The sequence below is a fragment of the Canis aureus genome, chromosome 19 (assembly GCF_053574225.1).
Source record: "Canis aureus isolate CA01 chromosome 19, VMU_Caureus_v.1.0, whole genome shotgun sequence".
NCBI classification, from domain to species: Eukaryota; Metazoa; Chordata; class Mammalia; order Carnivora; family Canidae; genus Canis; species Canis aureus.
Genome location: NC_135629.1, coordinates 21,481,008 through 21,495,687, shown reverse-complemented (window position 1 = coordinate 21,495,687; position 14,680 = coordinate 21,481,008).

Genomic DNA, 14,680 nt, shown 5'->3' with positions numbered 1-14,680 from the left:
ATTAGAATCACCTGGATGGAGAAGGCAGTGAGTATCAGGATTGCAGGCGCCCATTTCAAAGGCGTGAAAGCAGAGTGTTGGTGAGCGGCCATGGAAATAAGCATTTTTAGAAGCTCACCAGCTGGTTATGATATACTTTAAGGTTTGGAATCATTTGTGGGGATTTACAATTGTTACCTATCCTGGGACTGTTTCCATTTTAAAGGGAAATCTTTAAGAAAGGCAAGAGATAGGGGCACCTGGATGGCCCAGTGGTTGAACGTCTGCCTTTGGCTCAGGGCGTGATCCCGGGATCCTAGGATCGAGTCCCACAGCGGGCTCCCTGCTGGGAGCCTGCTTCTCCTTCTGCCTATGTGTCTGCCTCTCTCTGTGTGTCTCTCATGAATAAATAAATAAAATCTTTTAAAAAAAAGGCAAGATAAAAAACACAGGAACAAATAAGGACATCATAGCATCATCAAAAGTTCCTAGAAGGGTTTAACTTCCTCCTCTTGCACAGGTGAAGACAGTCACTGAAAGGTTAGCTGAGATGCCTCAGAGCTAGGCAGAGTAAGATCTTGGCTCCTGGCAGAGCCTTGGGCATCCTGTTTTTAAAAAAATCACAGCACTATGCTTATCACTATGTTGCTTTGGCCAATTCCTGAACATTTTCAAGCCTCTGTTTGCTCGTCAGTAAAACAGCAGTAGTAACTGCACACATCTCACAGAGTTGCTGGGAAGAAGGGATGGGATGTGCAGTGCTTAGTCCAGGGCTGGGCCCAGGGTAAATGCTCAACACATCTTAGTACTTGGGGAAGTGGCAGAGCTTGACTCAAGACCCGGAATCCTGAATCGCCAGTCGGGGCTTCTCCAGGGTTCAACAGGAAGGAATCCTAGGCCTCAGAGCTTGGAAGGAGAGAGAGATTTTAAGTCTGGATTTTCTCAGTGCATTTCAAATCATTCCATCTAGGCTGCCTGCCCTGCCCACTTCTGAAACCAGGTATGCCCCTAATTCTTGATGCAAGAATAAGATGGAAATCATTTTTTTGGGGGGGGGGGGGGAATCTTTTTTTTTTTTTTTTTAAGTCAGAACTGAAAAATAGCAACAGAAGAATTACCTTCCCAGGCAGGGACAAGGTCACGAAACTGAATGAGACTCATTCAGATCAGTTTCTCTACCTAAGCACTAATGACTTTTAGAGCCAAATCATTGATTGCAGGGGGCAGGGGGCATTTTATATATTGTAGGATGTTTAGGAACATTCCTGGCCTCTGCCTACTAGATGCCAGTGACACCCTCCCACAGTCGTGACCACCAAAAATGTCTCAGATGGTGCCACATGTCCCCTGGGAGACAAAATTGCCCTTGGGTGGAAAGGATTACTCTGAATGCCCCCAGGACACGCAGGCAGGCCTCTCCCTGGGCCACCAACATTCCTCTCCCTGCCACTAGTATTTATCTGTTAAGTAAGGAGAAGCAGAAATCCGCTTCATTTCCACCTGTAACCGAGTAGCCAAATCATTTTCTTTTGACTTAAGATGAGGCCACTTGTAACAGAAAGCTTGTAGCAGAAAGCAAGGTGGGCTCCATAGCCAGGGTCAGTTGCCACCAAGCCCTTTCCAGTTCTGACAAAGCTCTTGGCAGCAAAGCTTGCTCCATCATGATTAAGCAGACTTTATTAGAGTCCGCGACTCCATAAACAACGTCAGATGTGTTGTCAGTCTCATGGCTCTCAGGCTAAAAACAAAACGCAATAAAGGAAGTGGCGACGAAGAGAATGAGAACTTTAGGATACTGCAGCTCATAAGATGACGCACGGGATTTAAATTAGGCAGAAACTTCATCTGGATGTTCTAATTAAAATTCCCCTTCTTCTGGGAAGTCCAAGGGCATATGCATCTCAGGTGTAAGGAGCCAGGAAGTTGACTACGTGGAAGGGTCAGTGCCAGTCACCAGCCCCACCTTCTCTGTGCTCTGCCTGGCTCCTGAACAGCTCATGGAGCCCAGCTGTTTGAAGAATCAATGATGGAAATGTCGGGATGATTACTAGATTGATAGAAGAGTCTGGAAAAAAACCAAGTATTTGTTTCCAAGACTTCTGCTAATCTTGGCATTTTGATGGTTTTTTATCTAACGCGAGTCTAAGAATACAGATCGATTTTGGAGGAATCATCTTATGAAAAGCAGAAGTGAGCATCTGCCAGGGCCCCTCACACGGGCAAGTCTGAGTTCCATTTCATTCAATCATTCATTCAGCAAATATTTCTTGCACGTTACTATGGCCCAAGTACTATTTTAGATATTAGGGAACAGTGATAAGCAAAAGATTAAAAAAACAAAAACAAAAAACAAAAAACCCTTGCCCTCATGAAGCTTACATTCAAGTGAATTTCTTGATGAAAAATTTTTCAACTGAAACCTTTTTAGAAGAAACCAGAAGGGGTAACCACCAATGTAAACTGACCCAGTCCACAAAAAGGATGCATTTTGTGAAAGTTATCACTTAAACCATAAGAAAGTACCAAATAAAACTTCTGTAGATTTTGAGCCAGTGAGTAAAAAGAGTGGTAAAGGAATAACAAAGGTCAGATGGTCTTCAAGAACCCAGCACAAAGAAGCTTGGAGGTTAATTTACCAACAGCGGAAAGAAAGATCAGGCAACTCTGAAAATCTATCCGAGGCCCCAGCTTAGCTAGAAAAAGGATATAAGTCCTAGAAAGATTCAGAAAACCAAATGATGCCAAAATATGTGTTTTGGGGAAGGGAGGGAGAGAGGAAGAACACATCTCTTAGTGGCAAGTGAGCTGGGGCATTCCACTGAAAAACATTCGGGGCCCAGAGAGACATGGTGGAATGAAGATTAGATTCTGGCATAGTTACAAGACTCCAACTGGCACAACAAAACCAGTCTTTCCTCCCAGCAACAGAAAATAGCCTCTTCTGGATGCTCGTCTTAGGACACAAAACAGCAGAAGGTAGAAGAGGCCAATCAAATCTTCTCTGGTTGTTCCAGCAAGTGCTGGGGCAGCGTGAATTTTATGCTCCAGGGGAGCAAATTGTGCATTTTCTGGGTCAGAATTCAGGAGTTAGAATTCTGGAGAAGAGATGATAATGGTCTGTATAATTTATATTGTCATCCCCAAGGAAGAGGCGGCATCTGTGCTCCAAAAGAACCAAGCACGGCTGGCCTGTTTGCCTCATGGATCTCCGTGCCGGCTGAAATGTCACATGTTTCTGAACGTTTGGAAGGGAAGCGTATTACCCAGTTGTTTGTTTGTTTCTATCTTCCCTATAAACAGTTTGGTCTCCTTCTGGGTAAAAGAAATAATGTGAACGGAGAAAACAGACACACACATATACACATTCTCTCAAAAATGCTCTGATCTAGTTATCCACTGGAGTCAGATTTTTCTTGGGCAAGGAGAATCTTAAAGAGGAAGACCCTAGCTTTTCCCACAATTTCAGGTCAGGTTGTGTACCGTATTATATGTGTAAAAAATAATAATAATAACAACAGCTCTGGTTATGTGGCAAATAAAACTGGCTTTTCTGGTTTATATAATGAGTGAAAATATGGTTTAGAATTCCATACTGTCTAGCATCCTTATAAACTCTTCTCTCTAAAATTTGCCTGCGTCAAGACTGCAGTCTTTGGAAAATATTATTTTATGTATATTTTATGTCTTGATGATACGGTTATTCTCTGCCTTGCATGCTGCACTAGGAATTGGAATCTTCCTCCTTGCTGTTCCCTCTACCTGGCATGCTCTTCCTTAAGGTCTTTGCATGGCTACCTTTCTAGTCTTCAGGTCTCAGTTAAAATGACACCTTTGGAGAAAATGTCCCCTGACCTCTTCTAGACACAGCCCTTTCCTCCTCCAAAATTATCTAAAATTCTGTCTTGTTTCTTGATTTGGTTACTCATTTATCATATGGCTCTCTTGCTAGAAATAAGCTTCATGAAGCCACAGACCTCTCTGTTTTATTCACTACGAATTCCTCAATGGCCTATACTAGGTCCTTAAATATGTAACTGAATGAACAAACGAATGATCGAGTAAGTGACAGGATCACCTGGAGACTTCATCTCTTTTGGCCTCTCCTTCCTCTCCTATAAAATAATGGTAGTAACACCCAACTCAGAAATGAGAGATTGAAATGAAAGTGAAGTCTCCCTTTACAGGGCCCCCAAAGATGAGAGTGGCTGTGCTGAGCAGGAGATTCTGGAGCTACTGAGAGGGCTGAGAGGGAGTCCCAGGAAGTGAGCGAGCCAGGTAGGGCCTTGGGAGCCACCACCGGAATCTCCTCTCACCTGAGAAGCCACCCAGCACCAAGCCCTATTATGTCACCTCTAGCAGACCTCTGGTGGGCCTCTAGTGACCTTGTTGTCTCCTTGCTCGACATACTATTTACACATGTTCTATTAGACTTCAAGTATCTCCTGGATCCCAGAATCATCAAGACCTTTTAATTGTATGAGCAGAGAGACAAGAGATCTTTCAAAGTTATTTAAAATTGGAAATGTCTGCCATAGGGAATAAAGCCAGACAAGTATCAGATTCAGAACTGAAACACATAATGCATAACTATAAAATAATGCAAATGAACACACACAGACCTGAATTTATGGTTCCAAATGTGTGCAGTACACTTAAGTGTTCACGTTGCAGATCTCTGCACTTATTCCAACAATGATTCCATTCATCACATCACATTTGGATCTCCCTTTTTGGAATTTCCTTAAGAAAATTAAGACCCTGGTTAAGACATTGCCTCTTATGGTAAATTTTAACCATGTGGCTCTGTTTGATTTTTGAAAAGGACAAACAGAAATTCAGAGCATGCCTTGGAGTTGGGAGAGGGGCAACCAAGTAGGCAACTCCTGGTGTTTTTCTGGAATAATGAAGCCTGGGTTTCTTGTCTGATTCAAAAAGAAGCTCTAAAGACAATAATCAAAAGTGAAATCATAAGATATTCCACTGGTTTCATCACTGAAACAAGCATATAACTTCCAAGGTAACAAATCTTGAAGGACAACATTCTTTCGGATCTATAACATGTAATATGTTTATTTAAAAATTCCATATGATGACTTACAGAGCAACCTTATAAGGGAAAAGTAGCTTACAAATGTGTACAACCCCCACTTCTAAATAGTCATGTGTCACATTAGGAGCTGTATGTTTTGATTCTGCTATCTAACATGACAAATTAAAAATATATTTACTGTTGCTTTTCAATCAATCATAAGCAAGATCAAATGAATAGGAGGCAGACTGTTGTAAACATAGTCACTTGTTTTAGAAAAGCCACAAGACTGCATAACTATAATTTTTTAATACATTTTTTAAAATGATGGTCAAAGCTGAAAATATGGAAAACAGTCAGTATAAATATTAAGAAACAAATATCAGTCATCCTACCATCTTTAAATAATCAAAGTAGACACCTGGGCATATCCTTCCACACCTTTCTTTAGCATATATGTGTTTGTGTACATTATAAATAAGTTGCTTAGGATGGGTGGGCTATTCTGCTACTTAGTAGCTGTGGGTTCTTAGACAAGGTACTCTACCTCTGTTCCAACTTCTGTAAAATGGGAATAATAACACTAGCCTGTGCATCATAACAATTACATGATATCAAAACATTAAGCTCATAGCCTAGTGTCTAACACATAGTAAATACTCAAATTAATTATACCCTCATTTTTATTATACAATTTGGATTATAGCTATTATCACTGAAAATTATATTATGAACACTTTCCTTGACATTATTTTAAATTCTATTACAAAAGCCTAATTAAAACTTAGAGCTGTTAGTCTGTTACTCAAAACTACCCGCAGATTAGTAAATAGACAAACTCGTAACCTGATATGAAGGCAGAGATATTAAAGCCACCCAAAGCTGATATTAAAAAAAAAAAAAAAAAAAGATTCTCAGAACCCAGTGACAAAACCAGTGGATTTAGCTTCCCTGACAGTAGATTCAAGCACAAATATGTTAGCCTTACAAGAAAAAAAAAATTATAAGTGAAGTTCAGTCTTTTCCAGTGGTTCATATCTGGGGGAAATTGTAACACACACACACACACACACACACACACAGGGAACATTTATCCATGTCTGGAGACATTTGTCACAATTTGGGGAGCAAGGTTACTGACATCTAGTTAGTAGAGGCCAGAGATGTGGCTAAATATCCTACAATGCCTGGACAATTCCTATGGCAAAGAAGTATCTGGCCGTTTAAACATCAGTTGCACTGAAATTGAGAAACCCTGTCTAGTCCTAACGAGCTCCATTATCTCAAACAAGTCACTTCCCTAACGAGGGTGATGATGATGACAGCTCCCATTGATTGAGTGCTGCGGCCAAGCTCAGAGTTAAATGCTTCATGTTGGTTATTCCATTTTATCTTCCCACAGTCTTAGGATGTAGATGTAGCTTCTGTTTTCACACACTGTATTGGTGAGGACAAGTCTAACTGGATGAAGAACTTTGCCCCAAATCACACCACTAGCAAGTAGGATAGCTTCAGGTCAAGCTCGTGTCATTTTACTCTTGAGCCTCTGCTCCAACTCCAATATCCCTTGGCCTCACCCTGAACTTCCCCATGTCTCCAGATGTGTATAGAGATATGTTATAATCTACTGACAGAGATTCCATCTCATATGCCAACTCCATGGCATTTTAGCAGGAGCCTAGGCTACCATGCCAGTAAAGACTGTGTGTCCATGGATGGCTCAACAGAAAAAAACCCCAAAACAAAAAACATGATCAATTATGGTGTCTGCTACAGGCATTGGAGGGAAGAGTAGTGGTATTTGTGCCATGTATTTGTGGACTAGATGATCTTACCTAAGTCTTTCCTAGAGCCAACCACCTATGTTCCTGTATTTTCTTCTCTCTACCACGATCAGTACAAGAAATCTCGGCCAAAAGCCATGTGCAGAACTGTGCACATTGAAGGGAATCAGGGACTGAGCAGCCTATTGCAAGGGCTTTATTCAATACACAGTTTTCCCTGGTTGCAGGAAAATTGCTGAAAACTCTCAGGTCCCCGCCTACATAAGACAGAAAACATCAAAGTTCATGAAAATCACAGTACACCTCCACCCAGAGTCAAAGCCAGGAACAAACAACTTTGGGATTGGACTGGTTTCATAAAATAATCCAAGTGACCGAAGTAAAAAAAAAAAAAAAAATAGTGATGGCTATGAAGTTTAGGGAAGCCAAATAATAATCTACTACATTTTTTTAAAATTATGCAATGTTTAGCAAACTGAGATCATTGGGGGAGAAAAGGAAAAAGAATCACACAAACTTTACTAAACAAAGTCACATACCAACAAACATTTAAACCACTGTAACCAAGATGAGGAACTAAAGCTTGTTTTTAGTTACAAAGATCTGAGGGATGGGGTGGGAAATAAACAGAAATCCAAGGGGAAAATCATTAATAAGATACTCTGAACTATTTTCCCACAAGTAACTTCTTTAAAAAAAAAAAGAAAGAAAGAAAGAAAGAAAAGCTATACTCTCTGTTAAAAAAGCCAATGTCCTGCATTCCTGTCCAAATAAAACCTCTTTGCAAGCAGTCAACCAAAACTCTTGAAATTCCATTGTCATAACATTATGTCTGTGGGGTACCACTTCAGAATATCTTCCAGAAAAAAAAAAGAGAGCTGGGTAATTAATACAGGGCTCTATAATGAAGGGGAAAAGAAAATTAACAATATAAAACCCATCCAGAAAGAAACTATGAGAAAATCTGAATTTATATCCTTATAGTGTATCATTTCAAAGGGCTTCCTGTTTACCAACAAAAGGAACAACAAGACACACACACACACACACACACACACACCACCCACATCAAGTTTTCCAGGAAGTTAGATATTTAAATAAAACAACATTTGGACTTCTTTCATAAAAGCAAAGTAATTTCTTCCTAAACCACCTCAATTTTTGATGGATGAACTGGTGCCGCTTTTATTACGGGAGTGGAAAATTGACTCTAAGGTATCACATTTCTGCCTGACTGCAAGATTCCAAGGCATATGGAAATAACACAATATGCAATACATAATTTTTTCTTATGAAATAAGCTATTTTTTTCTATCAAGTCATCTTACAAGCAAAATAATCCATCTCTGTAACCCAAAAGCAAATAAGTATTGAAAACTCTACTTAAGTAAGATGCATTTTACTAAAGTCAAGCTTAAGGCAACTCAGCGAGAGATGACAACACTGTACTAAATTATTTACATTCGTGACATCTTAGCTGTGTCTACAAGGCACCAAACATCGTGATGAAAAGAAAAAGTCAGTAATTGCTCAGATATTATGTCTAGTCACCAGCAGCTAAAATTTTCTCGGTACTGACTTCTCTCTCTCCCTCTCTCTCTATTTTTCAAAGTTCGCTGAGTAGGCTTTTCCCACCACTTTTGTCTGTCACCTCCCACTCCCTGGCCTCTGGGAGCTCCTCACTGCCCTCCATGGTGGCCTCCACACAGCCCCATCTGCTAACTTCCTTCCGGTGGGCTGTCCCCAGCCCTCCCTGTTGACAGCTCATGGTGCACTTGGAAAGAACCAGATTCTGGTCTCTGGGAATTTTCTTAATTACGAATTTATTTTTCTTTTCAAAGACTTTGACTCCTCCATAATAATTCCAAGAGTTGAGGAGGACGGATCCCCTGACTATCTTCCCTGTTCCTCCACATGCTCCTCCCACCTCAACCTAGAGGAATAGTTTCTCTTGTAGGTGAACGTTTCCTCGGGCCCCATATCTTTTTTTCCAGATGAAAAGTGTTCATTTATGAAGCACCCACAGAGTTCCAAGCATTGTACAAAATATTAAAACACGTGCTCATCCTCTTCTAGAGCAACCTGGCCTATTCGGTCACACTCACTTTTGCATGCTGTTGACATTTTAGTGCCACTGTCATAAAATGACCAGTTCTTCAACACTGGCTCTAGAAACAAGTTTCTGATCCATGGAAATAGATCACGCTGGAAGTTTCTCTGCCAACTATTATACCTTATGTCCTCTTCCTCTGAAACCATCACCCCCACGCCTCCTCTGAAGCCTCCAGCCCAACTTCCCTGCAAAACCCTCTGTCTGCCACCTCCTCATCTCCCTCCTATTCACTGCTTGGAGGCCCTTCTCACCTGGAGGTCGAGGTCAAAACCTCTGTAGTGGGAACAGATTATATGGGTGTATATAAAACTTCTGCAGCTTTTCAAGAGGAAGATGCTTTCATATTTTCTGCCAACTTAACTGAAAACTAAAAATCTCCAAGTTGTCCGAAGATTTCATATACATTACCAATTTGTCCTTTATAATCTAAATATGCTGGAGCAATAAGGCACTTATTTTCATCTGTAGTTCACTTACAAACTATGACATCTTCATAGGGATGCAGGAGCTCTCCTAATAAAACTACACATTCTGGAAGTCCCTGCTCTTGGCCTTTGTGAAAGTCCCCCCTGGCCATGCCCTATCTATATTCTCCTCTGGTGCCACCACTGCCTGTGGAATTACTGCTGCCAGGATTGAAGCCCACACCTCGATGGAAGCCTCCACGACCTCCCCCTCATGGAGTCATGCTTGCTCTACCAGGGTCACATGCACCTCTGGCTGAGCCCCGCATCTTTGACACACAGGAGGGAGGGTGAGAATTCTCCAAACTCCCTCTCAACTCTTCCCAAGCCTTCCTTCCATAGCTCATCCTCATTCAGAGCCTCCCCTACACTGAAGCCAGTGTCTCCCCATCCTCGTGGTCCAGGGAGTGCCATGATAGCATGGTAATGGCAAGCCATATTTGTAGTCACCCTGCCCTTGGACCTAATATGAGTTCAGCCAATTAGGACTTGAGTGCCCTTGGGTAGTTACCTCTCCTCCCTATCCTCAGTTCACACCTCTGTATAATGGGCACAACAATGGGGGTATTCATCTGCACGACAAAATACCACACACAGGGGAGCTTAAAAAAAAGACAATTATTTTCTCACAGCTTTGGAAGCCAAAGTCCAAGATCAAGGTGGCAGCAGGGGTGGTTTCTGGTGAGATTCCCTTCCTGCCTTACAGATGGTCACCTTGTATGTCCTCAGGTGGCCTTTCCTCTGTGCACAGCAGTGAGGAGGAGATGTCTGGTATCTCCTCCTCTTCTTAACAGACACCAGCTCTATCAGCTGAGGGCCCAATCCTTATGATCTCATTTAATCTTAATTACTTCCTAATAGGCCATATATCCAAATATAGCCACATTGGGGGTTAGGATGTCACATACGAATTTTAGTGGGACACAGGTCAGTCTATAACAAATAGTATTCCTGCCTCCTAGAGTTATATGAGGAACGTGCTAGTTAAAGAAGCAGACACAAGACATTACACATGTGAAAGGCTTTACTGGGGGATGGTGCCTGGGAGGGAAACTGGGGAACTGAAGGAGGCTCAGAGAACTATCAGATCACAAAGCAGGTCTGAATGATTCATGAGGGATCCCTGGGTGGCGCAGCTGTTTGGTGCCTGCCTTTGGCCCAGGGCACGATCCTGGAGACCCGGGATCGAATCCCACATCGGGCTCCCGGTGCATGGAGCCTGCTTCTCCCTCTGCCTGTGTCTCTGCCTCTCTCTCTCTCTCTCTGTGACTATCATAAATAATAAAGAAAAATTTAAAAAAATTAATCTTTGAATGATGCATGAGAGTGGAAGGCAAAGAAAGAAGTGTGTATAAGGAAAGCCTTGGATTACAGAACACATCTAAGGAAGTCTCAGCAAAGTCAAGTCCTGGAACCACAGTCACTGGTGTCTAACAGTAACGGGTCTGAGGTCCTATCAACAGATCTTGGTTGCTGGCGGGGGAGGGGGAGTCACATGGTGAATTCAGAGGACGGCAGCTGGGACCACTAGTCAAATACGCCATGGTCTGAGGACAGCCTCTGCACATCCCCACTAGGATTAGATTCAGTAACACACAGGAATCAAGTTTCTACCCCCAACTCAGAGTATGAGCTCTATAAAATAGTGGTGGTGAAGATGATGACCACGATGTGATGATGATGACAGCACTTTCCCCATTTTTCTGAGGTTCTTAGAAGCTGACTCATTTGGAATCCACTTGTGTGCTGCCATCATGCTCTGAGGCTCCAAAATCCTTACTGGTGAACTAACCTGATATGTTTATGTTCTCCTGTACTCAACTGACCCTCCCTTCCAAACACCTTTGTAAACACCTACAGGGCAATAACATGTATTTTATCATGAGGCAAAGAATCAGGATAAGCCTATGGTCACCTCAGCTTACTGTGTGGAGAAAGATTCCAGGCTACTGATGTAGGAAGAAGGAACTGAGGCAGAGCCTGGCAGATTCCTTGAATTGAGAGCACAGAGGTGGAAGTTCAATCAAGAGAGCAAAGTGGCTAAGGTTCACTCAGCAGAGGACCAAAGGAGAAAACTACATGCATAGGACACGCCAGATTTGCTTGGAGTACCTTGATTATTGAGCAGAGAACTGATCTTACATGCATCTGGAAAAACTGCCTGAAGGCTGGAATGGGAGGAAGCATTCAAAAGGATTAGAAGAAACACTTTTGAGAGCTTACACGCTACCAGAAACGGTGGATGATTTCCATAGTCAGAGTGAAGAAAAACCGAATTCACAGGGCATCAGGTGCACTACTCACAAGGGTCTTTCCACAAGAATGGGAAATAACAAACCCTAACCAGATGCTGATCTGGCCTCACCCAACAAAGTTTAAAAGCAAGTCCCACAAACAACAAACTATTTCCAAGTAACTTAATCCTGTCCCAGAACAAAGTACAAGAATGTTTACAGGAACACAAAAATATCCAGCACTCAACAAGATAAAAATCCAAAATATCTAGCATCCCATCACAAGTTACCAGGCATGTAAATGTGAAAATAGGACCCTGAAGGAGGAGAAAAATCAATTAAAACCAATCCCAAACAGACACTAATGTTAGAATTCTCAGGCAAAGACATTAAAAGTTGTCCCAGGGGAAATTAGAAAATATTTTGAATTGAGTAAAAATAAAATCCAGCACACCAAAATGTATAGGATACAATTTAAGCAGAATTTAGAGGGAAATCTGTAGCACTAAATGCTTATTGGAAACAAAGATCTCAAATCAACAATTTCAGTCTCTTACTTAAGAAACAACAAAATTAAGCAAATAATTCCATAGCTAGCAGAAAAAAGACCTAATAAATGCACTAATAGGGACACCTGGGTAGCTGAGTGGTTGAGCATCTGCCTTTGGCTCAGGTCGTGATCTCGGGGTCCTGGGATTGAGTCCAGCATTCAGGCTCCCTGCAGGAAGTCTGCTTCTCCCTCTGCCTATGTCTCTGCCTCTCTTTCTATGTCTCTCATGAATAAATAAATAAAATCTTTTTTTAAATGCAATAATAAACTGAAAAAAAGAAAAAATCAATAAAATGAAAAGGTGATTCTTTGAAATGATCAATAAAATTGATAAATCATTAACCAAATTTACAAAGAAAAGCAGAAAAAAGATATAAATTGTTATATCGAAGATGAAAAGGAGCTATCACTACAGACTCCACACACATCGAGATGATAATAAAGAAAACTATGTATACTATTCTGTATACATACATTAAAAAATTTAGAAGTAATGAATCAATTTATTAAGAGCAACAAACTCAAAATTCAGAAGAAAGAACCTGAATAATCTTACACTTATTTAGAAATCAAATTCATAGTTAAAAATCTGCCCCTCCAAAACAAACAAACAAACACACAAACGAATCTCTTCCAGTTTCCAGACAGATAATTTAACTGACAAATTCTTCTGAACATTTAAAGATACAATAAAACTAATTCTAAAACATCTTTTCCAAAAAACAGAGAAGGCAAAAACACTTCCTAACTCATTACATAAAGCCCATTACCCTGGTATCAGAACCAGAAAAAAAGGGTACAAAAAAACCCAAAACAAACAGACCAGTATCCTTTATGAACACATAACTGCAAAAATTCTCAACAAAATATTAGGAAATCAAATCCAGCAATGTATAAAAAGAAAACTACATCACAACCAAATGGGATTTATCCCAGGAATGTAAGCCCATTTAAGATTCAAAAATAATCAGTGTTATCTAGCATATCAAAGGTCTGTAGAGGAAATACCACATCATCATGTACTTAATAAAAAAAATCAATAAAATTCAATATTCATGATTAAAAAACTCAACAAGCTAGAAATAGAAGGGAACTACATCAGTCTGATAAAGGGTATCATGCTTAATAGTAAAAGACTGATGCCTTCCTCCTAAGCCTGAAAACAAAGCAACGATGTCTACTTTTATCAATCCTATTCAATATCATATTATAAGTTCTAGATAGTGCCATAAAGCAAGAAGTAGTAATAAAATACATCTAGCTCAAAAAGGAAGAAATAAAATTGTTCCTATTCACAGATGATATAATTGTCTGTATAGAAAACTTTAAAAAAATAAAAAATAATAAAAAATAAAGAAATCTCAAAATAAAAACCCACCCCTCTTAGAATCAATAAGTGAGTTCAGTATGATCATAGGATTCAGAGTTAGCCTTAAAACAATTGTGCAAAAAATACAGACAATCCAGCTAGAAAATGGGCAGAGGATGGGGCACTTGGGTGGCTCAGTAAGTTAAGTGTCTGACTTGGGCTTAGGTCATGATCCCAGGGCCATGCATTGGCTCCCATGCTCAGCAAGGGGTCTGCTTCTCCTTTCCCCTCCATCTGCTTGTGCTCTATTTCTCTCTCTCTCTCTCCCAAGTAATAAACAAAATCTTTTTAAAAAAATAGGCAGAGGATCTGAATAGATATTTTTCCAAAGAAGGCATTCAGACGGCAAATGGGTATGTGAAAAGATGCTCCATGTCACTAATTATCAGGGAAATGCAAATAAAATCCATAATGAATATCACCCCACACCTATTAGAATGGCTATGATCAAAAAGACAAGAGAGATCAAGTGTTAGTGGGGATGTAGAGAAAAGGGAACCCATGTGTACTGCTGGTGGGAATGTAAAATGGTGTAGCCACTCTGGAAAACAGTATGGAGCTTCCTCAAAAAATCATAAATAGAACTACCATATGACTCAGCAATCCATTCTAGATATTTATTAGAAAAAGATGAAAACAGGGACGCCCGAGTGGCTCACCGGTTGAGCTGCCTGCGTTTGGCCCAGGGCGTGATCCCGGAGTCCCAGGATCGAGTCCACATCGGGCTCCCTGCGTGGAGCCTGCTTCTCCCTCTGCCTGTGTCTCTGCCTCTCTCTCTCTCATTCTCTCTCTCTGTCTCTCATGAATAAATAAAATCTTTAAAAATAAACAGAAAAAAGAAAAAATGAAAACAATAACTCAAAAAGATCTATGCATCCCCATGTTCATTGCTGGATTATTTACAAGAGCCAACACATACCTCAGTGTCCATTAATAGATGAATGGATAAAGAAAATGTCACACACACACACACGGAGTATTTTTCAGCCATAAAAAAGAATGAAATCTTACCATTTGCAAGAACATGGACGTACCTTGAGGGTACAGAGTTAAGTGAGACAAGTAAGAAAGAGAAAGACAAATACCATATGATCTCACTTATTGTGGAATCTAAAACAAGCAAAACAAAACAAAACAAAACCCAAGCTCACAGATTAT